The 25,913-nt window shown below is 40.4% G+C and overlaps 1 long non-coding RNA gene across 1 annotated transcript; it reads left to right on the forward strand.

The window, feature by feature from the left end:
* Positions 1 to 5,794: 5,794 nt before the first annotated feature.
* On the forward strand, positions 5,795 to 9,654 carry LOC140524094 (uncharacterized). Its single transcript, XR_011973564.1, has 2 exons — positions 5,795 to 6,443; positions 9,613 to 9,654. It is a non-coding gene; the product is annotated as an uncharacterized lncRNA (long non-coding RNA).
* The last annotated feature ends 16,259 nt before the right edge of the window (positions 9,655 to 25,913 follow it).

Genomic DNA, 25,913 nt, shown 5'->3' on the forward strand with positions numbered 1-25,913 from the left:
TTGCCAGTGAGGGAAGTGTTCACACATCAGTCTTCCTGCTAAGATGCAGGAGGAAAATAACATTTTCTACGTAACTCTCCTTGATTCAGTGGACTTTAGCTACTTGACTTAGGCATCTCACTATATGACAAGTCCTTGATGTGGCTATATGTGTGATTATTTCCCCCTTTGTAGAGGGTGAGAGGGCTCATCTGAAGGGAAATAATGAAAGAAGGAAAAAAAATCCAAATTTCAATGCAACGGGAGCCCAGATTCCTTAAGTTTAGAAATATACTACATCTGGGAATTTTATGTGTCAAGTAAATAAAAACATATAATCTCCTTGAGGTCAGAAATTGTTATCATTCTCATCTTTATCTAAAAGAAGGGGAAGCAGAAGGGAGAACCTGCGACCTTGAGGCCACATGTGGCCCTCTAAGTCCTCAAGTGTAGCTCTTTGACCAAGTCCAAGTTTTACGGAACAAATCCTTTTATTAAAGATTATTAAATTTGGATCCAGCCATGTGGCCTTGAGGTTGCAGTTTTTCCAACCCTGCACCTTTCACATTATTTGGCATATCTTAGGAGTTTAATAAATGGTTGTTGAAATTAATGTAGATGATATTAAATGATTAAACCATTACCAGGTCACCACAGTGTGTAGATTCATCTTAAATATCACCTTCTATAAAAGATGGTTACTGAGCCCTCTGTCATCCCCAGTGTCTTCACCTCACAGGTTATCTGGTGCTCTGCAGGTATCCTATAGGTTCCCATTTTTTCTACATGTTGTCTTCTCCTTTAGAATATAAGCACTTTGAGGACAGGAGCTGTTTTTTGCTTTTTCCTTATATCTCCAGTGCTTAGCACAAGAACTGTGTTCCTGGATCATAGTAAGCTTAAAGAATACTTGCTGATTAATTGACAGATGAAATCTCCTATTATCTTCCTTTCTCTACCCTTTTCTTCACATACCTGCTAAAAAGTCCGGTTAAAGGAGAGAAGTTCCTTTGAATATCTACAAGACTTTGATTACTTTCAGGCTATTCTAGTGCTCTAATCTAACTTACATAACTTGTGTTTCAATTTAAATTCATTTTAATTTTGTGCTTTACTCTCTGGCCATCATCTTCAGCATAATAACATTTCATGTACTTGTAACACAACTACTCAGCCAAGCTTCACTTCTTCAGACTAAATACTACAGTTCCAAGTCGCATATCTGCATAGGTTAAAAATTTGACAGGCTATCCCATAAAATGTGTTTCAGTGCATTTTCAGTAAATGTACAGAAGAGTGATCGTTTAAAATCGCAGTCAGTTGCCCAGAATTTCACCTGCATACCATTTGGTACCATTTGGTTCACGAAGATAATTTTACCTAGAGATTTACAAGAGTGCCTCTCATCTGAAAGTAGAATGCCCACAACCTTACTTCTTTCTGAGTTACCAAAAAAAGAAATCTCACAAGGTTACCATTCAAAAGGATGAATTAAGAATAAAATACAATGAAAACAGGGGTTGCATAGGAGAACAATGCTGTAGGAGTCTTTGAAGATTGGGGAAGATTTATAATGCATTCTCTTAAAATTCAGAGAAAGGGCAGGTTGTGCCTTAAAGAGAGGCAGTAATAGAGTCTGACAGAGACTTTCCTAGCCCTAGTACCAACTCTTCAACTATCATTACTTGGTCACTGCCAATTTGAGCCAGGGTCAAAGCATTTGATTTGTCTGAATCACAACGAACCAGCTTAGCAGCATTTGAATTAACAGGAATTTCATCTATGATGCCTGGTGAGGCTGTATAGACCAGCTACTTCAAGTCAGAATTCAATCTAATTCAGCATTACTTTCATAGACATTAATGTGCTTTCCTATACATTCAGGAAAGCCATTTTCAGTTTTCACTTCTGTAGATTAAAAAAAAAATCAGAATGGCTCCATTCTTATGTAATAAGAACAGGTAGGGAAAAGTTAAAGTTGCACTTTGAAATCATGAGAAAAATTGTTGGTATAAAAACATAGAGTGGTATTTTCGCTCTATAGACTTTGCAGGAGGTTGAACCCAGGAGCCCCTAATGTGGTTACAAGTAGGTGAGCCAATGCGTGGAACTTTGATTGCATCTTATGGATATGGACATAGCCACTAATACCTCATTGAGAAGACTGAGATTATCTTTTAGGCCTAAGTACTTGGAGCCAGAATCTTAGTCACTAACAACTTGCTAAGGAGAATCCAGCAGTAACCCAGTCACCAGGGTTAAGCAAATACTTGAGAATCTAGCTCAGAAGGACCAAGATATGCTCTTGTCACACCTCATAGAAGATGAAAAATTAAGTCTTAGCATTTCAGACTATTTGACTGGGTTAACAATTTATGTAAGAAAAGCAAAATGGATGAATAATTGCCATTGTCCAGACTGACATTGAGTTGGATGGCCATATTACTGAGTTAGCTCATTTAACATTTACTCATCCTCTGAAACAAACATTGCAAATGGGATGATGAGTTGGACCCAGAGTTGAATAGAAGAAGAGAGTGGGTTATATTGCACTTGAAAAACTGTGCAGTAATGTCAACCATCCCAAACTGCCTGGGGCTCCAATAGTGATAATTATAGTCACTTTTGCCGGTTTGCAGGAGCAACATTGCTAAGGAAAATCTCTAATTTATTATTCCACTTAAGCCTTGCAGTGTCCCTGGACTATGGAAAAGAATAAGCATTTAACTTTCTAAAGAAACGTCCCAAAAGATGTTGCAGTTGGAGGAATATGGAAGAATTCTAGCTTGTTTCTCCATGTTGTTGTTGTTGGTGGTGGTGGTGGTGGTGCTGTGTGTATATGTGTGTATGTGTGTGTATGTATGTATGTGTATGTATGTATATATGTATGTGTGTGTGAGTGCTTATGTTCCCTGGGCTTTATGTCTATATTCTTACAATACCTTCTATAACCATTGCTCAGAGAAATATCCTGTAGCTGCTTTGGAGTAAGGGACAAGTCTTTGGACTATGTTGTTTAAAGTCAGTGGGGGTTACTATCTACAACTGTAAATACTGATGAGCACATTCGTCAGTTACAGTCCCACTTGAAGCCTGACCTTAAAGGATGCCTATTTTTTAGTTAAAATATACCCTATGGTTTGATTTTAAGTATCAGAAATATGAAGATATTTACTGAGGCATTTTTGCACGTGCAAAAATGAAAAATTTAAATGCTAGTTGTAGAAGTTAAAGCTATATTATCACTTATCTGAGATCCTGCTAATGAAGGTAAGAGAACATAGTTCAAAGAAACAAGCAATTAGAACAGACAACCAGGATTGTTTCATGAGGAGAAGAGAGACTCTTTGTAGTTGGTGAGGTTTTTCACCTCCTCCTGATTTGCAGAAAATATTGTGTTGATTGCATCAGTCTCTGGAGCATTTCAGGACCTCTTTAAATGAGTTTCATTATTGCTCAGAATAGATCAACCTAACAATCTATACAGGAGAAAAAGATGAATAATGACTATTACCCAGACTGTGACATGCAGTTGAATGACCAGTCCTTTGAGTTAGCATATTAGTACTAACTCAGCACCTAGACCAGATATTGCAAATGAATGAAGAATTGGGCCCAGAGTTGATTGGCTTGAAGTGAGCTACTGGATTACATTTGGGAAATTAGGCAGTGTTTTCATTACTCCCAAATTGCTCCATCTTATCATAGGGTCTGGTAAGCACTTAATAAATGTTTGCTGATTATGTGATAATCCAATAATAAGCCAATGATAAATATTGGCTTAACACAATTGTTCTTCTAGTGATGCAAATATTAGAATTCTATAATATCTGAAAAAATTTAAATGGCAGATAACCCAAAAATGCATTGAAGATCTACATGATGAAAATAGGGTAACTCCTGCCTCCTCTTGGCAGAGAAGTAGTGAGATGCTATAGAGGAGGGGAGTGTGTGTGTGTTCATCCTTCATTGCCAAAGAAGACCATGCCATCAGAGAAATGATGACATGACTTGCACTTGACTTTGTTTGGAGTGAGGGAGGGCTGTGCAGGTCACCAGCCTCACTTCTCCTCCAGAGCCATCTGAATCCAGTGACTAGATATTCATCAGGATGACTGCAGATGACCCAGGATGAGGCAATTGGGGTTAAATGACCTGCCCAAGGTCACACAGCTAGTGAGTGTCAAGTGTCTGAGGTGAGATTTGAACTCAGGTCCTCCTGACTCCTGCACTGGTGCTCTATCCACTGCAACACCTAGGTGAGGAGCAGAACGAGGAATACATTCTCAGACTTGGCTAATGTGTTGACTTTTTGGATGGTTTGCTTTTTATTTGTTACAGGGAAGTATTCTATAGAGGATTCTATAGTCATTGAGAAGTGATAGTCTAAAAAAAAGAGCATCAATAAAACATTTGAATAGAAAACAATAAACTGTAGCACATTTTCAATGATGACCTATCTGCAGGAAATGAATTAAAGGATATTACCATGGTACAGTAGAAAAAGTAGCTGATTTTGAGTTCTGCCTCTGCCACTTACTATCTGTGTGACCATGGGCAAGTCATACGACCTTGCTCAGTCTCAGCTTCCTTATCTATCAAAGAACATGATTGGACAAGACAATCTCCAGGATCACTTCCAGCTTTAAATCCACGATCCTATTATGGAGGAAATATATGATGGGAAGGGGAGAGGAACGAGTCATGTGTTGAGGGAAGAATAATGGGTGAACACCCTAAAGGCTGTATTGGTACCCATGAAACACAAAAATGAGAGTCACATTGGACACATTTTCTGTGGAGGCTTTGTGGGAAAACACAGGCAAGCAAAGCATGATATAAAAAGGTATAGATGGACTCTAATCTGTACCAATGAAAGGAATACTTAGATCACCAGGTTGGTAAATCCAGTGAAGTATTAGCAAGCAGAATCTTCATGAGTGACTTTACTAATTTTTCTTCTCATAGTCAGACATTAGCTTAAGTCTAGTTTTTAGGATTTGGGGCAGCTAGGTGGCACAGTGGACCTGACCTAGAGTCAGAGAGTCCAGAATTTAAATCTAGCCTCAGACACTTACTAGCTGTGTGACCCTACGCCAGTCATTTCGTCCTTTTTGTCTCAGTTTACTTATCTGTAAAATGAGCTGAAAAAGAAAATGGCAAACAACTCAAGTATCTTTGCCAAGAAAACCCCAAATGGGGTTATGAAAAATCAGACATGAATGAACAACAAGAAAAAGGTTTTAGGATTTATCCCAGCTATACAGTATGGACAGAACATGGATAGAGGGTTTGGACCACTTTAAACAAACACACCACTGTCAACCCATTGGACAGACTTTACAGAAATCACCTCAGGTGACAAGACCACTCTAAATATCAAGTCACCTAGGTCACAGTCTAGTTTGGTATGGTATTTTTTTTGGTTTGGTCATGTATAGACTTGGCCCTTATTATTCACAGTTGTGAACCTGGCACCTTTCAGAAGCAGTAAAAAAGCTTTTTTAAAAAGCATAACAAGCCATCAGGAAATCCTGAGTTCTGAAACAAAGGTATAAAAGCTAAGAAAAGACACACCATTTTCGGGATTTGCCAGGATATGAGTAGTTGCCTTGAGAATAAGATAAGAAGAAAGACAACAATCGCAGGGCAATAGACTACAGGGCCCCATGAAAAACAAAACAAAAAATTGTAAGAAAGAAGGAACTTTGGAGCTTTCATTCTGGAGAGCTGAAAAAAAAATAACAAACCAAAAACTCTCTTTCAAACTGGGGGTGAAAATGGAGATGGAGCAAGAAAATAAGTAAGAATACTAGGAGTAAGTTAAAGCTTTCAGGAAAAACATGAGGGCAGAAGAAAAAAAAAATCCAGACCCCAAGATGATTTAATGCCAGCTAAAGAAACTAGGGAAATTGAGAGGGTTTTTATAAACATGCTGGGTTTTTTTGTAAGGGAAAAAAGAAAGTAGACCCATGAATAAATGAGGAGGAAAGCAGAAAACTAAGATAACTCTAAAATGCCTGAGCATTTTAGTGGCTTTTAAAAATTGATCATTAACAAGAAAAATAAAGATAAGGGGTATGGACAATTGGGAAATAATGAAGATTTTTGTCAATGCAGCTATTGAAATTATTCCGAGCAGGAGGCCTAAATACCATGCATCCCAAGCTATTTAAAAGAATTTGCTAATGAATTTGCAGGCCTATAAACAATTATTTCTGGAAGAGCTTTCAAGAATAAATAAGGCACTCTAAGGGCCGGCCATTTTTACATCTGGTACCTGTAGAGATAACTTTGAAGATGTTCAGAATCCTTCCCAAGTAGAGAAGATCTCATAGTTTCTGAGTGAAAGAAAACTGAGTCACTGGAGACTGGAAGAGACCTCAGAATTGTTGCAAGATCAAATACCAAGGCAGTGACAAATGAAGGCTCACTTTCTATATTCTTCTAGGATGTCTTCCAATGTAAGTAAGGAAATAAAATATGTTTCTTTATGAAAGTAGGGATACTATAGTTTTGATCTTTTCAAAAAGGAGAGAATATTCTCCCCTTCTTCCCCCAGAGGCTTAATTTTAATCCTTAGTGGGAAAATACAAAAGAAGGAAAAAGAAAGTTGGTGTAAGTTTTCTGCAGGCTTGCAGAAAGGGTACGTATTTCCTGTCAGCTGCCTTACCCCTCTGGCTGAGAGGGCCTCTGGCAGTCATTTCAGAAGAGGCAGACCTGCCATCTATAATGTAATCTCCACTGTGTACTTTTCTTTTATCCTCCTTCTGGTTCCCAGTACCCTGTAAGCCTGTAGCAGAATTAAACATTTTGAATTTTACATATCTTATAACTCCATCCTACCCCCCCCCCCCCCATATCAGAAAGAATCCCTCTGTCTTCAGTTAACTACAAAATGAATAATAGATCTTCAATTCTGCTGCAATCTAAAGACTACTTGGGCAATATTGATGCCCATGAAGAGAACAGGCAGCAGTATTTTACAATTTCCCCATGCAGACTGGAGCCACATGAGTATTTAACCCTCAACAAGCTATGAGCTGGCTTCTAGAAAGTGTTTACCTCCTGGACTTGAATGGTTATTATGTGTAAATGCAGTGTTTTAAAAAAGATTGGGCGTGGAAGAAATGGCATCATAGCATTGTACAGAGAAAATGCTTTGTAATTGGAGCACTGGGCTCAAATCTTGACTTTCCTGACTATGGGGACCTTGGAAAATCTCTCTCTGTCTGTATTTCAGTCTCTCTTTCTTTCTCTGTCTCTCAGTCTCTGTCTCTCTATCTGTCTCTGTCTATATGTCTCTGTCTGTCTGTTTCTGTCTCTCAGTCTGATCATCTATAAAATGAGAGGGTTGAACTAAATGACCTCTAATGAATGTCCTTTGTGGTTCTCGTTCCATTATCTAAGCATATTAAGACCCCTGGTTAATGTTCCCTACTGAATTAGCAGAAACCTGAAAGAAATAAGAACCCCCTTCCCCCACTGTGACTCATAGGTTGGCTCTTAGAGTCCCCTTTGTCCCTAAGGAACCTCAGTCCTTGCAGCTCACATCCTAGTCCTTGTTTAAGGCGATATTGGAGGTCAGGAAGTATTTTTATCCTACTTTTCTAGTGGCTGCTTAATGGATCAATGACAGTCCATAAAGAACAAATTGTAGTAAGCAAGGACTATCATTCTGTCCTTGACCAACTTTGCTAGGAGAGAAAGGGAAGATGGTAGCCATCTGACATTTGGTGAAGTTCCTGGTTGTATATCACAGAATGCTAACTGTAAATAAATTCCTATTGACCTGCTTATGAGAATAGTCCAGCAGATTGAATTGAAAGACTATGTCCAGTAAACAAAGGTCTGTGATAAGTATCCAGATATTTCTCTCAGCAACTGTGGCCAGTTGTGGACTATAGGGAGCAGTTTCCCATCTCTCTAACAGTCCTGTGAGGTTTTTTATGACAACAATCTCTATAGTAACCAGGTGCCCGGACACTAAGTGGATTTTAAAGATATTAAATTGGAACCTAGTGAGGGAAATCCTTTCTGGCTTTGGTTTCACTGGAGCCACATCAGGTTTGGAGTTAGTGGGTGGTATCGCTAGACTTGGGAGTTTTCTCCCAGAGCTCAGTTTTTAAGTCCACAGTAAGCTGAAATGGGGAGAGGAACCTGGCCTCTTCCTCCTGAGCAGTTTCTTTTATTATTTTTACTAATGATGTAGAAGAAAGAGTAAACAGTAGATTAATTAAATTTGTATGAAGTTAAACGGGGGAGGTGTTGCAAACACCAGCAAGGACAGAAAATATGTCAGTGGCCTTGGAGGAATTAGAAATACAGTCAGCAAATAGCCAAGGGAAAATCGACCTGGAAAAAAATGCAAGCTGGTACATGTAGGGGCAAAAAATACAAAACATTGTTATACAGAGGGAGGGGGACATTTACAAAGCAGCACTACAAAGGCCAAGAGGAATAATAAATGAAGGGGATCTTTTAATGCAAACTGTACGGGGCATCTGAGATGTGAGGCAGACTGGAAAGAACCCATGCAATTCTAGGCTGAGGGAACGGACAGAAACATCAAATCACGAGGGAAGACATGAGGGTCCTTCACTGGGTGGTAGTGGGAAACTTTGAGGAGCTTGTTATGAGAAAGATGTTAGAAAAATAGCGAGAAAGGAAGAAAAGAAAAGAAAAAACCATAAATTTAAAAAATACAGTACATCATTTTATAACTTGGCTCGTTATGAATCAGCTATACAATAAGATTGTGCCATGAACAAATCACATTCCCTGAAAAGTAATAACAGCTAACATTCCTTTAATGTCTTTAGATTTTCAAAGTGCTATATGTGTGTGTGTGTATATATGTATATTATGATATATGTGTATATGTTACATAATCTATATAATCTGTATACATTGTCATTGGTTTTCCCAATAAACTGTGAAGTGGGTGCTGCTACCATCTACGTTTTACAGCTGAGGAAACTGAGGGTTAAAGCAGTTAAAGGGGCTTGCTGAAGGTAACACGACCAGTAAATATTTAAGGAAGGATTTGAACCCAGTTCTTTGGACTCTGTTATTTTATCATGGCCTCTCATACGAAAACAACATAAAGCAAAAGCCAGAAAAAACAGGGTTAATTCCTTCAAGGGGAGGGAGCTGTTCCCTCCCACCTTTTCCCTTTACCCCAATCCCAGGGCTAGAAAGAGGGTGTTTTTTTTTTATTTGAAGTGATGATATCCATATGCTAAATGAGTAAGTAGAGCATGCCATACACACCCAGCATTGGGAAAGGAGAAATAACCGAAGAAAGAGGGAGCTGATGAAATACAACAAGGGAAATGCAGTTTGAACCACTGGCGAAATCTCCCTGGGTGACATCTAAATGGTCTACAAATGGACTTTGAGCGGGAACTCCCATAATGTGAAACAGGACTGGACTAGTGTGCAGAGTGCACTGTAGGGAAGGAACTGCATGCAGGATGTGTGTGTAGTAGGTGGGAGATGGGGGAGGGCCAGGGGAGACGGGTGGGGCAGGGATGGGGAATGTGACCTAATGCTGCATTCTCCCCTTAATCATTCTATGAACTCACTCTTTATGGATTCAAATTTTAAATGTGTGGTTTGTTTTTTCTGCAGAATGTTTGGATCCCTCCAAGCAAAGAGTGCTGGTAAAGAAACCTTCCTTCCCCCAGAGAAAAGCCAGGGGTTAAATCTGCAAACTGGCAGTGTCTGGGGAAACAATAAAAGGAAACCACATTCTCCATGAATGAGGGGAGAGAAGTGGAGCGGAAGGCATTTTTTTTTTCCCCTTAGCATGAATAAGGTCCTCAATATGTTTGAAATTATTTAACAAATTCTTTGAAAAGGAGCTTGGGTTACTAACAGTCAGACCATGCCTGGAGAAAATGAGTCCCCCTTGCTTCCCTCTCTGCCTCAATCCCAGAGGTGGAAGGCAGGGAGGTGTTTTTTTTTTGGGGGGGGGGGTGTCTTTGTTTAGTTATCCATTAACGATTCATAAAATTCCAGATCCCTACACAATAAGTACAGTCCTCTGAATGTTATTAGAAAATCCTATTTCTAGTCTGTTATGAAACAGAAGTTTTGATGTGCAGCCAGATTTATGTGGAACTCTGGAAATGGAACACTTGGTGCTCTGTAAAGCCTGAGACCAAGTGGGTGTTACATAAAAAGCTTTCCTAGCAACCCAGGTTTATCACAAAATGAGAGGCAGCCGTGGGGGAAAATAATCAAACGAGTTAATGCAAAAACAGGAGTCAATCCACTATCCCCATTTGCTCCGAAGTGACAAATATGGAGGACTGATTTTTAAGCCATGGTAGGAAAGAAGACAGGATGACAAGCATTTCTGTCCCTGGGTTTTTCTGCAGGTACAATCCATCCCCTAGGAGAGATGAATAGCATGGTTGTGAAATTGCCTAGCTCACCAACCCAGACATAATGGAAGACAAAACAACTAATTTTTTTTTTTTGGTCCCTGCACTAATTGCTTATTGAAATGAACACAAACACATCTTTCCTCTTCTTCAGACCTCTCCCAGTTATTCTGGGTACTGCACTGATAAAAGAAAGTAAGGTCACATCATCAAATCTCTGCCAAGTGAAACACATCTAATGGCGAGACGGCATGTCTGAAGCAAATGGATAAAAATTTCATTTCCAAGCCATTGGATCCAAAATTATGTAGATTAAAATCAAATCCTTTTTGGTTGTTGTTACTGGTTTTTTGTGGGCTTTCTGAAAGACATGCGTCCAGTGATTTTTTTAATCCCTAAAGTTGAGGGATTTAAATCTTAAGAAAGGAAGGAACCTCACAAAATTCATTTTGAAGCTACAATTAAGAACCAATAGTCTGTAGCTATTTTTTGTTTTTAGTAAAAATGGCAGTTCAGATCAGAGAAAGTCATAAAAAGGAAAAGAAAAAGGTTTTCCCTGGCAGGTAATTGGGGGAGTTTTTGAGTAAGAGGGTGAGAGGTGTGAAGGGGAGTATGAGTGAGGAAGGCCTGGAACCTGAGAGGAGTAAGACCTTTGGAGAAAAGAGGAAATTCCCCTGGTGAAAGGCATCTCATATCCCTGGAGATTCAAATCCTGTACACAACAATCCCATTCATTGTACCTGCTTCAGGCCTCAGTTCTGTATCCATTAATTTGATTCCCAAAGGAAAGAGCACAATTTGATTTGGGAGGGAAAAGGAGGTTTGTTTTTTATTTCTTAACACCCTGCTTTTTCTTGAACGCCATACTTTTCTTACACAAAGGTCAGAGATCTGAGGGAGATGGAGTTGACCTTGACAGTCTCTTGAGGGATTCACAGATAGCTATGCTCTGCTTAATTGGTGTTCAGGAAGAGAAGGTTGGGGTGTAGAGGGTGGGGGTTGATGGTGGTAAGTTCCCCATTTGGACTCAAAAACAATCCTGGTTGGCTTCTGAGTCAGGATCAAAATGTGTGATCCTGTCATGGTAGGCAAGCAAAAACCATGTAAAAATATGGAAAAGTGACTTGTCCTGAGCTACCTTATTTCTAATTTAATTAAAAAATAAAAAAATAAAAAGTAGTTGGGGATGGTGGTGCAACCAACCAAGAGCAGGGGAGTGTGATCTGAGTCACTCTTAAAGTAAATCTTATTACACCTATTCAATAAAAGAAGAGGGGAAAAATACCCTGCAGAATATCTCCCCCAAGAATCCCCTCCTGCCCCAGAGGCAGGTGGAAGAATCCTACTTGCAAAAGGACCCTGTGTACTGGAGAGCATCTGGCCACTCTGCTCCAGCCAGCATGGTCATAATGAGCCAATTTCAATTGAAATGAGATCAATACTATTCATTTTTCCTTTAGCCAGTTCCCAAGTGATTCATGAATCTGAAAACTAGTTCATGAATCAGAGCAGGGTGGGGTGGTGAGGACTGGAGGCGAGGGCTGGGGAATATGTGTGTGCAGTCTCAAACCTGGATTTCTTTTCATCAAAACAGCCATTGAGTTGCATAACTCTGAGGCTGCTTGCTAGTTTAGACCAGTCTTTTAGGAAGTGGAAGCGTTTGTTCAACTAAGGGCTTCTTTGATTAGGATCCTTCTAGAGTAGGAAGGAGTAACACCATATATGGGACTGTGCTTGGAGATCTGGCCTCGGTTCCTTAGCCTAAACAGTTGTGTGCACTTCTGTGCATGCATGGGCATGTGGTGTGCGTGCATGCATGCATGCATGTATGTATATGCAGGCATTCCTATTTCTAGGTTTCTCCAGGATGGCCTCGGTGTGCCTGTTGTGTGTATGTGACATGCACATGAAGATGTGGAACTGGCCATGGGCCCTTTAAATCTGAGCTGGGGCCAAGCCCATTCTCTGTGGAGCTTCGTAAGAGAGCACATGATGAGGGCAGTTGGAAACCACAGCCCTGTAAGTGCTGATTACAACCTACTAAGGAAAATGAGATTTTTATCTCCTAGGAATTCAGTTATAAAAATAAAATACAGCGTCTGGCTTGATTCAGCTAAACGTACTTGCACCGGGGTGTTTTTAATTTAATCGAGAAGCCGTGCAAGAAGAATGACCTAAAATACGGCGTTGAAAGAAAGCAAGAGGGAGAGGGAGGTGGGGAGAGAAAGGAGGAAGGAGAGAGGTTATGAGAGAGAGAGAGAGAGAGAGAGAGAGAGAGAGAGAGAGAGAGAGAGAGAGAGAGAGAGAGAGAGAGAGAGAGAGAGAGAGAAAGGGAGGCAGGGAGGGAGGGAGGAAGAGAGGGAGGTGGAAAGAGGGAGAGAGAGAGGGGGGGGAAAAAATCACCCTCCTGGCAAATGAATGCAGCAGGGATGATGTCATTGGAACAGTTGGGGGAGAAAGGAGAAAAACAACTCTGCTGTACTAATCCTGTTTGCTGCCCTAAAGGGAATGGAAGGCAGCCAAGGCAGGGAGTTCTGGGAAACCATATAAGGATGCCAAACAAGCTTTGCCGCCAACATTAGGAACTGACATCTTTGTTCTTTGTAACTTGGCTGCCCGCCAGAGGCCTCATTTCAGCTCTGCGGCATGATTACACTGGACATCTGCCAGCTGCGCTCTGTGAGCTCCTTTTCTTCTCTCCAAGCCTTTTTTTCCCCTCCTCTTTCCTTTTGCCAAACATGCAGTAGTTACCATGGCAGTGGAAAGTAAAGTTAAAAAAAAAACAACCCAACAAAGCAGAGGCACGCCTTGATCCAGATGCGCCACATGTGCAGATATAAAAAGCAGCTAACCTATTAATCAGGCATTTCAGAGAGAGAGAGAGAGAGAGAGAGAGAGAGAGAGAGAGAGAGAGAGAGAGAGAGAGAGAGAGAGAGAGCGTGGTATAGCAGTAAGACTGAGAAAGGTGACCCAAGGATAAACAATAAGCAAAAATGGTCCAGTATATACCAGGAAAAAAAAGAAAAGGGCATACTCCTCCAGTCTGTTTTCTTTCCTGCTTTTTAAGACATTGTGAGGTGCTGAATGGGAAATGGGAAATACCCTGATTTCCACTGGAAAGGTGTCCCCTGTGTCTACAAAACTTCAGGAACCCACATTCATAAAGCATTGAAGGGAGCAGCAGAGAGAGGGAGGAAGGGAAGGTGGATCGGTTGACCTCTGCTTGCCCAGGTGAAACAGGCCTGCTGACAAGATCCAGCAGATTGGGGAAAAAGGAAGGGCCTTTTCTTTTGGGCCTCAGGACTCTGTGTAGCCAAAAGATAATATTGCAAGTTACATGCTGTACTGTACAATTAGCCACTATTCAGGATTCTTGCATGGAGGCCGAGGGGGCTTCCTATTAATTTGTGGACACTGCAGGAGCTTTGGATGGGTAGCTGGATTCCTTTAACAGGAGGGGTGTAGCTAGACTGAGCTTTCAGGTCCTCTTTATTCCTCCCCCCGGCCCCAAATCCAAGATGCATTGAGTAGTTTCACTTTACAAGGAGACCATATATGAAAAGTTCATTGCCCAGTGATTTAGAGTTGAGCCTACTATTTTTAATCGGGTTCGTTTTTCACCTGCCTGAAAAGTGGAACATCTCTTGGGAGGTGACAAGCCGTGATCAAAGGAAGGTCTCCAAGCAGATAGAGTTGGCTGGTTTCCGAGGGCAAGGTTACTGAGAAGTAAGGATTAGGTTGCCAGCTTTTCCCCCCACTGCAAAATCTGACACCCTTCAACAAGATTCTCAGAGGGGCCAAGCCTGAAATTCAGAAGTAGCTCCAATGGGAGCTGTCGACAGATTTGTTACCCCTTTGCTGGCCCTAGGAGGGGAGGGCCATTGCAATGAGGTCTGTGGCAGCCTCGTTGGAAAAAAGCCTGGCTCATTGTTATCTTTAGAATGGCCACACCTCGAACTCAGAAGGAGGCCTACTTTTGTTTCTCCTGAGTAGGCACCATTTTATCTCTTTTCCAGAGGGAGAAGTTAAGGAAGAGGTCTGCTTCATCAGAGTAGTGCCTAAGACCATGGTGAATCAGGAGGTAACCCTCAAAATCTTTAATCACTGTCCTTCCCATCCCTCCTTAGCTCAGAAGAGTACTCAGTTTTTTCAGAAAGTGTTCCCAGCCAGGGAAGCAAGTTATGCTAAACATATCCTCATAGAATTAGAGGTGATTTGACCACAGCAGTGAGTGCCTTATCCACTAAGGCAAGAGTTCTTATCCTTGAGGGTCTTAGGTTGATAGATTTCGGGGAGTCCATGCGGAAAAAACTTGCTACCTCATTATTTCCACTAATTTCTCCTTGAAATTGAGGATTTCCTTCCATATTTAAGGTAAGCAACAAGCATTATTCTGACAGAGATGCCCATAGGCTTTACCAGACTGCCAAAGGAATCCATAACATACAAAAAAAGATGAAGAAGCCCTGCACTAAGGGGTGCAGGAGCTCTAGTCTTCATTAATTATTATATGCAACCTGAATTTACTGCCTTTAGGGTCTGAGGACAGGGGCTATCTGGACAATAGTAGGTGGTCATATCTCTTTGACCTATGCCAGAGAGATCTAGTTATAGCCACTTCTACTCTTGGATTTTTCAGGATTACTAGCAGAGAGGTAGCCATTGGAAGTTAGGAGGGGGAGAGAGAAGTGGGCCAGGGAGTCATAATATCCATGACAGGCCACCACGATTCAGAGACATTAACCTCTCCAGTAGCCTTGGCAATGTATGGGGAACTCATGAAAAGTTGGTGGTAAGAAAGCTGGAGGAGGAAGACCTTTCACACAGTTTAGCTTAGATGAGAAAGGGGTAGAATTTTAGTTTATATTCCTTGACTAAACTGATCAGAAGAAAAGAATTGGCAAATCATAAAGAAAAAATGAATGGATTGAATTGGAGCCAGAGGACCAGGTTCTACCACTTATAATCTATATGAACTTGGGGAAAAAATTTCATGATTCTAGGCTTCAGATTTCTCATCTGTAAAATGATGGAATTGGGTTAGATGGTCTGGGAGATGCCTTCCAACTCTCCACCTATGTTTTTGTGATCAACTTGTATTTTTTTAAGAAAGGAAATAATCATATTCTCACTTAATGTTTATGACAACCCTGTAAGATAAGTGCTTTGATTACCCCCATTTTGTAGATGAGAAAACTGAAGCAAAGTGAGGTTCAGTGACTTGCCTATAATGGCAACTGGTAATAAATGTCTGAAGCAGGATTTGAGCTCAGCTCTCTATCCAATATCATACTTGAAGGCTTCAAAGGTCTTGTGCTGATATCATCCACATAAGTCTCTCTCTATTGATTCGGCTCACAACCTTCTTAGAAGTTTCCATGAGCTGCTCTGGACAAAACATTCATCACCTTGTGGCCAGTTTTTGGATGAGGAAGTCATAGTGAGATGCTGGAGTAGGATTTGGGTAGAAATGATAAGTTCTTGATTTTTATTGAACAGAACTGATTTCAAGGAAGGGGAAAAGCACTTTTAATTAAGCTTTACCAGAAAGACAATCATATATCAGACCATATATATGTGACTGGGAAAAATATGTTCACTGAAGGGGTGATGGATCTCACAGGGTTAAAAAGGTAAGGGTGAATTTAAGGGCGGGGAGGTGGGACTGTTATCCTTTTTCTTTCAGCTGGGGGTGGCTCAGAACCACTTACAAATGCAGCCTTCACCTCAGTGCCAAATACAACATTCTGGAAACCGCCAAGACAACCACCTGAAGCGAGGGAGGGTTATTAACCTTGGAGCTACTGCCCCATTCAAGGCCTGGAAAAAAAATCACATGCCTGCCCTGTGAACCAACACTGGATAAAGAAAAGAAAGCTTACTTGCAACTTTCTAGAAGTGAAATTAGGGCAAATGTCTCTGCTTCTACTGTGAGACATTTCAGTTCCAACATTTCCATGGGATGTGGGTCTGGGAAACTCAGCACCTACCTCCTCTCCATCAGAACAAGCTGTCTGACAGCCCAACACCTCTCATTCTCAAAGAAAATAGACTTCCCATTCATTCTCTGGACAGCTTGGTCCCTAAGACTGACTTTCCCTATGTTTAAGCAGGGAAGGAAGCCATATGTCCTCGTTTCTTGTTTTAGAGATTACCACTCTGGTCTACAAAAGGAGAACGGTATGAAGAGGGAGGCCTAGACCATGGAGAAACGGGAAGGGGACGTAGAGATTCCTAGCAGTCTTATTTAAATCAGGTGGGTACATGTGGGTGAGCTCATTGATTTTTCTTCATTGGCTCCTGGAAGGTTTCATAATAGCATCTATTCAAAGTTGGAAGGGACCTCAGAGGTAATCTAATTCAACTGCCTCCCCTCCTCTTTTCCCACATAGGAAACTGAGGCCTAAACTGACTTGTCCTAGGTCACTTACAACAACAGATGGGCAAAAAACATTTAATAGTAGCCTACTGTGTACTGAGAACTATGCTAAGTTCTGGGGATACAAATACAAGCAAAAAGAAAGATAGTCTTTGCCCTCAAAGATTTTATTTACATTCTAATGTGAAAGACAAGACTTAAAAGAGAAGTGAAAAGGAGTAGCAGAGAAAATACTGACCTGGGACTCCCCAAAATGGGGGCCCCCATTAGGAATTCACCAATGAGAAGAGGGCTCTGGCATGATAGAGGGGTGTTTCACAGTGATAGGATGGATGAGACACGGTGGCAAAGTCTGGAGAGTCAGGAGCAAAATCAGGAGGGTAATGAAGCATGACTATTACAAGTCCAGTGAAAATAGCACTGGACCTGAAATCAGGAAGACCTGAGTTCAGGTGCCCCCTCAGATGCTAGCTGGGCTGCCCTGAACAAGTCACTTAACTGCCATCTGTCTCAGTTTCCTGTAAAGTGGAGATCATAACAGCACCTATCTTGCAGGGTTGCTGTGAGGATAGAATGAGATATTTGTAAAGTGCTTAGCCCAGTGCTTGGCACACAGTAGCCACTTAATAAGTGCTTATTCCATTTTCCTTCCTTATCAGGAACTATAAATTGATGTTACATCTAAAAATATAGGCATGAAAGTCGGTTCCCTCATCTCACTGCAGACTGAGATTTATTAGTCACATGAAAAATAGGTTTCAATTCAACAAAGAATTTATGAAATATCTCCTATGGGCAAGGATAATAGCAACTGACATTTATGTAGCTGGCCTTTCAAGATTTGCAAAGTACCTTACATACATTAACTCCTTGGAGCCTTATGACCATCTTGCTAGTTACTATCCAGATGGAGAAGCCAAGGCTAAAATAGGGTGAGTGACTTGCCCAGGGTCACACAGCTAGGAAAGATCAGAGATAAGACTTGAACCCAGACATTCCTCACTCTAAGTCTAGCCCTCTAGCCACTAGCATACCCTTGTTATCCAGAGAAATCAAGGCACAATCACTCTGTCCTAGGGAGAAATGTTTTCATTTTACTGCAATAGGGAACAAAATCCCAAAGGATGCTTACAAATAGGTCTCTGGTCTGCGTCTTCCTATAATCTTTCATCTTTGGTTCTGGCTTTTTTCCCCCCTCATTAAGAAGCCCAATTTAATTTCTTGCTCCACCTGCATGGTAAGAATAATTACACACAGACATTAAGCCTGCACTAAAAATCAATGTACAGAGAGATTTTTCTGTGTGCTTTTAGTCATCACGAGGCAGCAGAACCATAAATAGAAAACATTTAAAATACTTCTCTTTCCAGACAGACAAATGAAACTCAAAGATCTTCTCTCTGGCCTTGTCATGGCTATGGAGACTTTGGGCTTCAGCAACAGTAGAGGATCAACATTTCAGATAAGCCTATCAGGCTGACTTCCCAGCAGCAGAGTCATTTTTTTCCATACTAGGTAAAGGATGCCCTGTACTGCTCGTTAGCACAAGAGATGATCACCGAAATAAAGCTCTCTTAGCTTCAGACATGGGAGGCTCATAAGTACTACTCCTGCTTTAATGACATGCAAGAATATTTCTTCATTAGTGAAAGCCTCTATCCCATACACCAAAGTGAAAACCCCAGTGGAGCATTACTGTCTCCTATCTCTTGGTTTACATTAGACCAGATACTATATCACAAACTCATTCTTTATAAAGTTCTCTTCTGAAGCCAAGTTTTCCCCAGTTACTGGGGGAAAGGCTGTGGCCATTTTCGTATAAATGTATGAGTCTCCCCAGGCAGGCTGGTATAATGGCAATGGTGCTGGGCTTGAAGCCAGGAAGAACGGAATTCAAATACAGCACCTTATCTTAATAGCTAGGTGGCCCCAGGCAAGTCTTTTAACCTCTGATCTTAACCAACTCTTTCAATATGGGGCAGTGGGAAGTATCACTGGCTCTGGATAGGAGAACCTGGGTCCAGATTCTACCTCTGAAACTTACTACCTGCCTGACCTCAGGCCTCTCTTGGCCTCAATTTCTTACTCTGTAAAAGAAGGACATTGGACTAGATGACCTCTAAGGTCCTTCCAGCTCCAAAACTACAGTCCAATGTTCAGTCTTACAATCCTGTCATTGACTAAGTCATAGATGGGTCCCAATGAGTGTTCGCGGAAGGACATCCTGCACCTGGTGTTCCCCACTTTAAGGCACTCACATATACTTTCCATATTTAGCATAAAATCCTCTAGGTACTAGAATGAAAAAGAATCTGAGGACATAAAAGGGCTAGAGAGCATTTAAAATCTCAGTCCTCTCAACCTCTATTTTGAAATCTCCAGTTTTGGTCAGGCCACATGATTCCAAAAGTACTGTCCCATGCATGAGCGACTGGCCAAGTCGGCACTTAGGAAACTTCTCCAGAAAAGAAGAAAAAGGAGACTGGAGTGTTTATGGTAAAGTTTGAAATCTCAAAACACTGAATAATAAATCTTCCATCTGCCCGATGCCAGAGTCAGCCTCACATGCTGGGTCGGCTGACGAATTTATAACTTGATCCACTGCTAGCCAAATTTAAAATTGTAAGATATAAGCATTCCAAGGAGAAGTGGGCTGGCTAGTCATCTTCTTAACAGCTGGGTCCCCCCACTGTAATCTAAATTCCTACTGTGGGGTGGGAGTGGTGGTGGTGAAGCTGCTACATACCTTATATTTGTAGGGTGCCTTGCTTGTGTTTTCTAAAGCGCTTTCATACTCACGTTTTATTTCATCCTCACATCTTGGTAAGATAAATGGGGATAATCAGAGCATCTACCTTACAGAAGGATTGAGTGAGATAAGACAAGTAAAGTGCTTCGCAAACTTTGAAGTGCTGTATAAATACAGTTAGATGGTACAGGAGATAGAGTTCTGGACCTGCAGTCAGGGGGACCTGACCTCAACCACTTCTTAGCTTTGTGACCCTGGGCAAGTCACTTGATACTCTTTGCCTCAGTTTTCTCATCTGTAAAATGAGCTGGAGAAGGAAACGGCAAAGCCTTCTAATATCTTTGCAAAGAAAACCCCGAATAGGGTCACTGAGTCAGACATGACGGAGCAACAACAGCGTTATTATCCCGGTACTCCATGAGTCTAGCCAGATTGACTTCACTTATGCTACCTCTTCTCTATTCTCTTTCCCTTTGCACTTCTTAGTGGCCCCGCTTCCTGGAATGCACACCTTTCTTGCCCCCCACCTCCCATCTTGAGTCCTTCCTCTTCCTTTAAAATTTTGCTCAAGTACCACCTTCTACACGCAGACTTTTCCAATTCCCCCTCCGATTTACCTTCGATTTGTTTATATATATATGCATGTATATATACATAACATACATGACACATATATGTATTAGTTACTTATATATATGCATTTCCTCCTCTGATACAGTTAAAATTTCTTGAGGGCAGGATCTGTTTACATTTTTTTGTCCTTGTATCCAGAGCTTCTAATACAGTGTCTTGAAAACAGCATGAAGGAATGAATGAAGAGACATTTATTAAGTCAATGGAAAGCACTGTGTTAAATGTCAGAGATATGAAAACAAAAACTGGATGATCCCTGCCCTCAAGGAGCTGGCAGTTACATATAGCTGTTTGCATATCATCTCCCCAACTTAAATTGTGAGCTTCTTGTAAACAGGGACTGGGTTTTCTCTTTTCTTTGTATTCCCAGATATTAGCATAGTGCCTGCAATTTAGTAGGTGACTGATAAATTTTAGTACACTGACTGCCTGAGGTAAGGGGAAATGGGATTGGAGAAGGGTAGTTTGTCTTGGAAAGTCATAGGGATGGTAGGTAGAGTCCCTGAGAAGTAGATTGACACACGCTTTCCAGTAGTGATGGCAATTCACTTGCTTAAGGGTCTAAAATGGTAGTAGAAGGGACATGGCATTGAGGGGGTAGCATGTATGGTGGCAAGGTTGTTGGTAAGATGATCAGGGTGTAAAATATATAGTAAGTCCTTAATAAACATTTGCTGAGTGATTGATGCTAAGCTGGATAGCATAATGGATAGAAAACAAGTCCGCCTTCTGCCACACATTTGCTGTGAGACTTTGGGCAAGTCATTTAACCTTAGGTAACTCTCTAACACTATAATCAGCACAGTAGACTCTGATCTCTATTGATAGATGGAGTTTCCTTTAAAAATGAAATCACAGATCGAGGCTAAAATAAAATTTTTAAAATTCTACCTTCCTAATCAAAGTATCTACTTGGAGAATCTTATTCCAAAGGTGGGAGCAAAGAGAAAGTATGCAGATGGTATAAGGTGAACATTGTCTGACTTCAGACTCCTTTCCATGTCAAAAGAAAACATCAAATAGACATTTTCCGAATCGTTTCCTGAATTTATATTTGCTGGAAAAGGGTTTGGAGCAAATCCTGAATCCTGTGGCAATGTCACTGAGTTGTACCATTATAAACCTCATTGCCATGGGAACAAGTTACCTTTTCATAAATCCAGGAATTGCCTTAGTATTAGCCCAGGAGCAGGATTCTAAAGAGAACAAGTGAGCTTCCCTTCACTGATGTCTCGATGGATGTCAAAGGGGATGCTACAAGCTCCGATGAAAGGAATGCACAGTTCTTGATGTCTCTATGCCGCAAGATTTAGATCTAGGATGTGACTTTCCTTTTTCTCCTTGGCCTAGGGCTAACTTCACAAATAACTAGATGAAAAGCAAAAAGTTCACTGTCCCTGATGTTTCACAGATGACCCATGGAGTATTTTACTTTTCATGCTTGTACTTCTCATATCCATTTTGATGTCACCTCAGTATTGCCTCATCTTCCTAATCCAGGACTCTGTGAAGGGGAGGAAAGGGAATAAGTATTTACCTAGGACCTATTATGTGTCAGACACTGTGTGCTAAGTGATTTTTTTTAACAAATACTATTAGATCATTTGATGCAAAGATTATTTGATCTATACAACAACTCTGCAAGGTGGGTGTTACAGTAGAGGAGACTGAGGCAAACAGAGGTTAAGTGACTTGTCCAGGGTCATACATCTATTATATATCTGAGGCTAAATTTGAACTCAGATCTTCCTGACTCCAGGTGCAGTGCTCCATCCACTGTGCCATCCAACTGCTTCTATGACTGCCCTTAGTTTGGGATATCATAAGTCCTTTCCTCCCTCCCCATATATCATAGTGTTCCTGTGTTAGATTGAGGCATCTTGCCATGGACTCCTTATGTCAGTATTTCAATGGATCTGCTTTCCCTTTGTGGGGGCATTCTCTCTATGAGATTGCAGTCCAGGTACATTTTCCTATTCTTCAGGATTCCCATTCACTCCATTCCATAAATCCTACAGAGAAGATTTACCCACTACTGGAGACATTGCTATCTCTTCTGAGATATATATCTATATCTATATACCTATATATAGAGATATAGATATATATGTACACACATATACATATACATATACATATATCTTTTTAATACTGGTGCAACTCAGGAACTCTCCATTTGTCCTCCCTCATTCTCGCCACATAACCAGCCCTTCTCATTTTCCAATCATGTAGGTCTTTCATAAATCTCATGTCACTTCTTACATTCAAATTCCCCTTGGTAACACACTATAGATATTATATCTGTTGCATGTCTTTCTATTGCCCTTTGAGTCACCTATGGACTGTGATTCTTCTGAAATCATGGTGTTCCAAAATTTGCAAGAAAAAGCCAGCATTAGAGATGGGCTCTTACAGCAAGTGAATAGCTTGAGATCTAAGAAAACACAGTGCAATTTTCCAAAGGCTATTCTGTACAATCTCTTCCTCTTATTTGATTCTAGGCCTAGCTCACTGTCTATGTGAGATGGCTAGCCAGTCAGATGTGCTGGTGGAATAGCTCCCTGTCCTGCCATGGGTATTATAGAGAAATTCTTCAAGTAGACACAGATATGTTGCAGACAGGATTTCTGTTTAGTTCTGTTTGGACTAGTTAAGCTCAGAGATTCCTTTAAGTTCTGTGATTTGGAGATTCTTCAAAGGCATATACCACATATGTGTTAGAAATTGCCTGAGATTCTGTGACAGAGGCAACCACAAAAATATGAACTTGTTGAATATCAACATGAAGTGGGGAATAAAAGAGAAAGACATATGGTTACCAGTGGTGATTTCCAGGATCATGGAAAATGCCATGACAAAATCCAAATAGGAGAAGAATTCTCTGTCCTCAGTGAGATTCATAGTCATTTAAAACTGGTCAGCCTCATCGCTCATACAGAAGAAGCGAAGTGTATTCAGAGCACATATTGCTTCACCTTTTGAACAGTCTGCAAATGAAAAATTTTCAGAGAGTAAATGGGATACTTTAAACCTCCATTCATATCTATTGTTCTGAAATTTGAGAGCTGTAGAATTGAAATCTTTGTCTAAATTTTGTTAAAATAGAAAGCGATTTAAGGATGATGCAGATATTCTTATTTTAATTTTAAGCACAGAAAACATACATATAATCCTTTAATAAAAACTTATGGATTGACACAAACAAGGATTTTTCTAGTTAAACAACAAAAACAAAAACATTGTCTTTGCAAGAAAGTAAATTGTATTAATTGCTTCTCTATGTTCCACAATTCTCTTTTATTCTATCTTTCTAAACCAGGTCAGGATAGGGTCCTGGATCTAGATTCAGGAAGAATTAAGTTTAAATGTCTTAGGAGCTGTGTAACTCAGGGAAAATCATTTAAACTCTCTGTACCTCAGTTTCCTTCAAATATAAAAATGAGGGGGTTGGATTTGATTTCCTCTAAGGTCTCTCCTATCTTGAAATCTGTGATCTTTCTCTCAACCAACACAAATTGTTACTTCTCTGGCAAAATGAAAAATGGCTGGCTCCCTTAGTGAGGCACCAGCAAGAAGGATCCATCAGGAATTAAAAATTTAGGAAGACTAGAAGGATGAAAGAAAGGAAGTCTATATACAACTTAATCTTAAATGCTTTTCATGATATGCCATGGTCCTTTTTTTCCTCTTGTATTCTTCTGAGTGTTTTGTAACTCAAACACTACAACATGAAAATTCTGCAGTCCTATCGATTTCTTTCTCCTCCAACTCATATTGCAATCAATCAATCAGCAAAGTGTTTTTTTTTGAAATGCAGAAGGTGCCAAGGACTGCACTAAATTACATACACACATACATATACATGCATATATATGCATATACATACATATACATATGTACTTATATGCTTTAATAGCTTTAAATTGCACTCTTTTGAAACTCTACATATATATGTATATACACACACACACGTATATATCCATCTATATCCTTAATACACAGTAAAGTCCCTTGTACCTTGTAAGTGCTCAAAAACTTTACTTATTGATTACAAGATGATATAGGTGATCAGTGGATAGTGTGATGGGCCTGAAGTCAGGAAGACTCATCTTCTTGAGTTCAAATCCGGTCTCAAACATTTACTAGCTGTGTGACCCTGAGCAAGTCATTTAACTCTGCTTGCCTCAGTTTCCTCATCTGTAAAATGAGCTGGAGAAGGAAATGGCAAACCATTCAGGTATCTTTGCCAAGAAAATCCCAAACGGGTCATGAAAAGTAGGTCATGCTTGAAATGACTGAACAAATCTATGCGTGTTTATATACATATATATGTACATGTGTGTATATATACACATGATGTCCCAAAAGTCTTCCTGCAATTTTAAACTATCAAGGCTTATATATGTATATCCTCACAAAACATCAGTATCATAGCAGAATAGTGAGACTAGGAGACTGAAGATATGGGCTTCAGGTCTGTAACACTGGGCAGTCCCTCTGGGCCTCAGGCTCTTCATCTGTAAAGGGATGGGACATGACCTGACAGCCTCTAAGGTCCTTTAAAATGACAATGTGTCATGATTGCAAATGATTCCAAAATCTGCTTGGGCATGGACATAAATGACCAATCAGTATTATAAACTAGCATATCTCAGTGTCAAATGGGTTGGCACAGATAGTGCCAGAGAAGTTACTGGTTGCAGTATGCTTTGCACTAGAAACCCCCCTGAAACTCCCTCTAATCCTGAAATGCTGTTGTCATCAGTTAAAGCTCAGAGGTGGAAGGTCACTGATGAGATTGTCTTATCTCACTAGTTGTCTCTACTGCATACTTTAGCAATGCGTACCATCAGAATACATATCAATACAATAAGGATCTGGGATGTCGCCAGTGTGGGGACTCCCTCAATCAAAGCAGATCTTAGCCCATCATAAAGAGCTGATGTGACATGTCCAAGGTCAAACAATAAGTAGCAGAGGCAGGTATTCCTCACTCCAAATCCAGCACTCTCTCCATTCTCTTCATCCCGCTGGCATTATTTACATGATACATTAGAGATGTGTGTACATGTAAACATATGCAATATAAACACTAGCTTGTTTATTGTTTTTTTTTGATAGGCTCATAAAATTGTTAATTTGGAATTGGAAATCTTCTGGTGCAACCGCCTCATTTTACAATTGGGGAAACTGAGACAGAGAGGTTAAGTGACTTGTCCAAGCTCATACAGGGTGTAAATAGGAGAGTGAGGATTTGAAACAAGGAACTCTGGCTTCCAGAGTTTCCATATTTTTGGCATGCTGGAACCATGCACATGTTTTATGTCCCCCAAGATCCTTTAAAATGACAATGTTCTATTCCAAGATCTTGTTGGGGATATAAGGCATGGACGTAAATAGACAATTAATACCACATGGTAGTATATCTAGCATAGCACATATGTAGTCATAACAGCATCCATTTATATTGGGCATTCTTGGTTACAAAGCACTTTACATACATAATCATCATAGCCACTCTGAGAGCTAAGTAACCTCAGTCAAGTATTACAATTTCCCTGTTATAGATAAGGAATCTAATGATCAGAGAAGACAAGTGATTTATCTAGAGTCACACAGTAAAGAAGTGGAAGAATGAAGACTCAAACTCAGGTCCCTTTCCAACTCCAGGGCTTTTTTCAGTACAATATATTGACTACTTGGTCTTTTTCTCCTCTCTCCCCCTCTTCTCTCATGCACAGTGATGGACTCATTGTCATTGTTGTCCAGTCATTTTCCAGTT

Source organism: Notamacropus eugenii, chromosome 2, assembly GCF_028372415.1.
Source record: "Notamacropus eugenii isolate mMacEug1 chromosome 2, mMacEug1.pri_v2, whole genome shotgun sequence".
NCBI lineage: Eukaryota > Metazoa > Chordata > Mammalia > Diprotodontia > Macropodidae > Notamacropus > Notamacropus eugenii.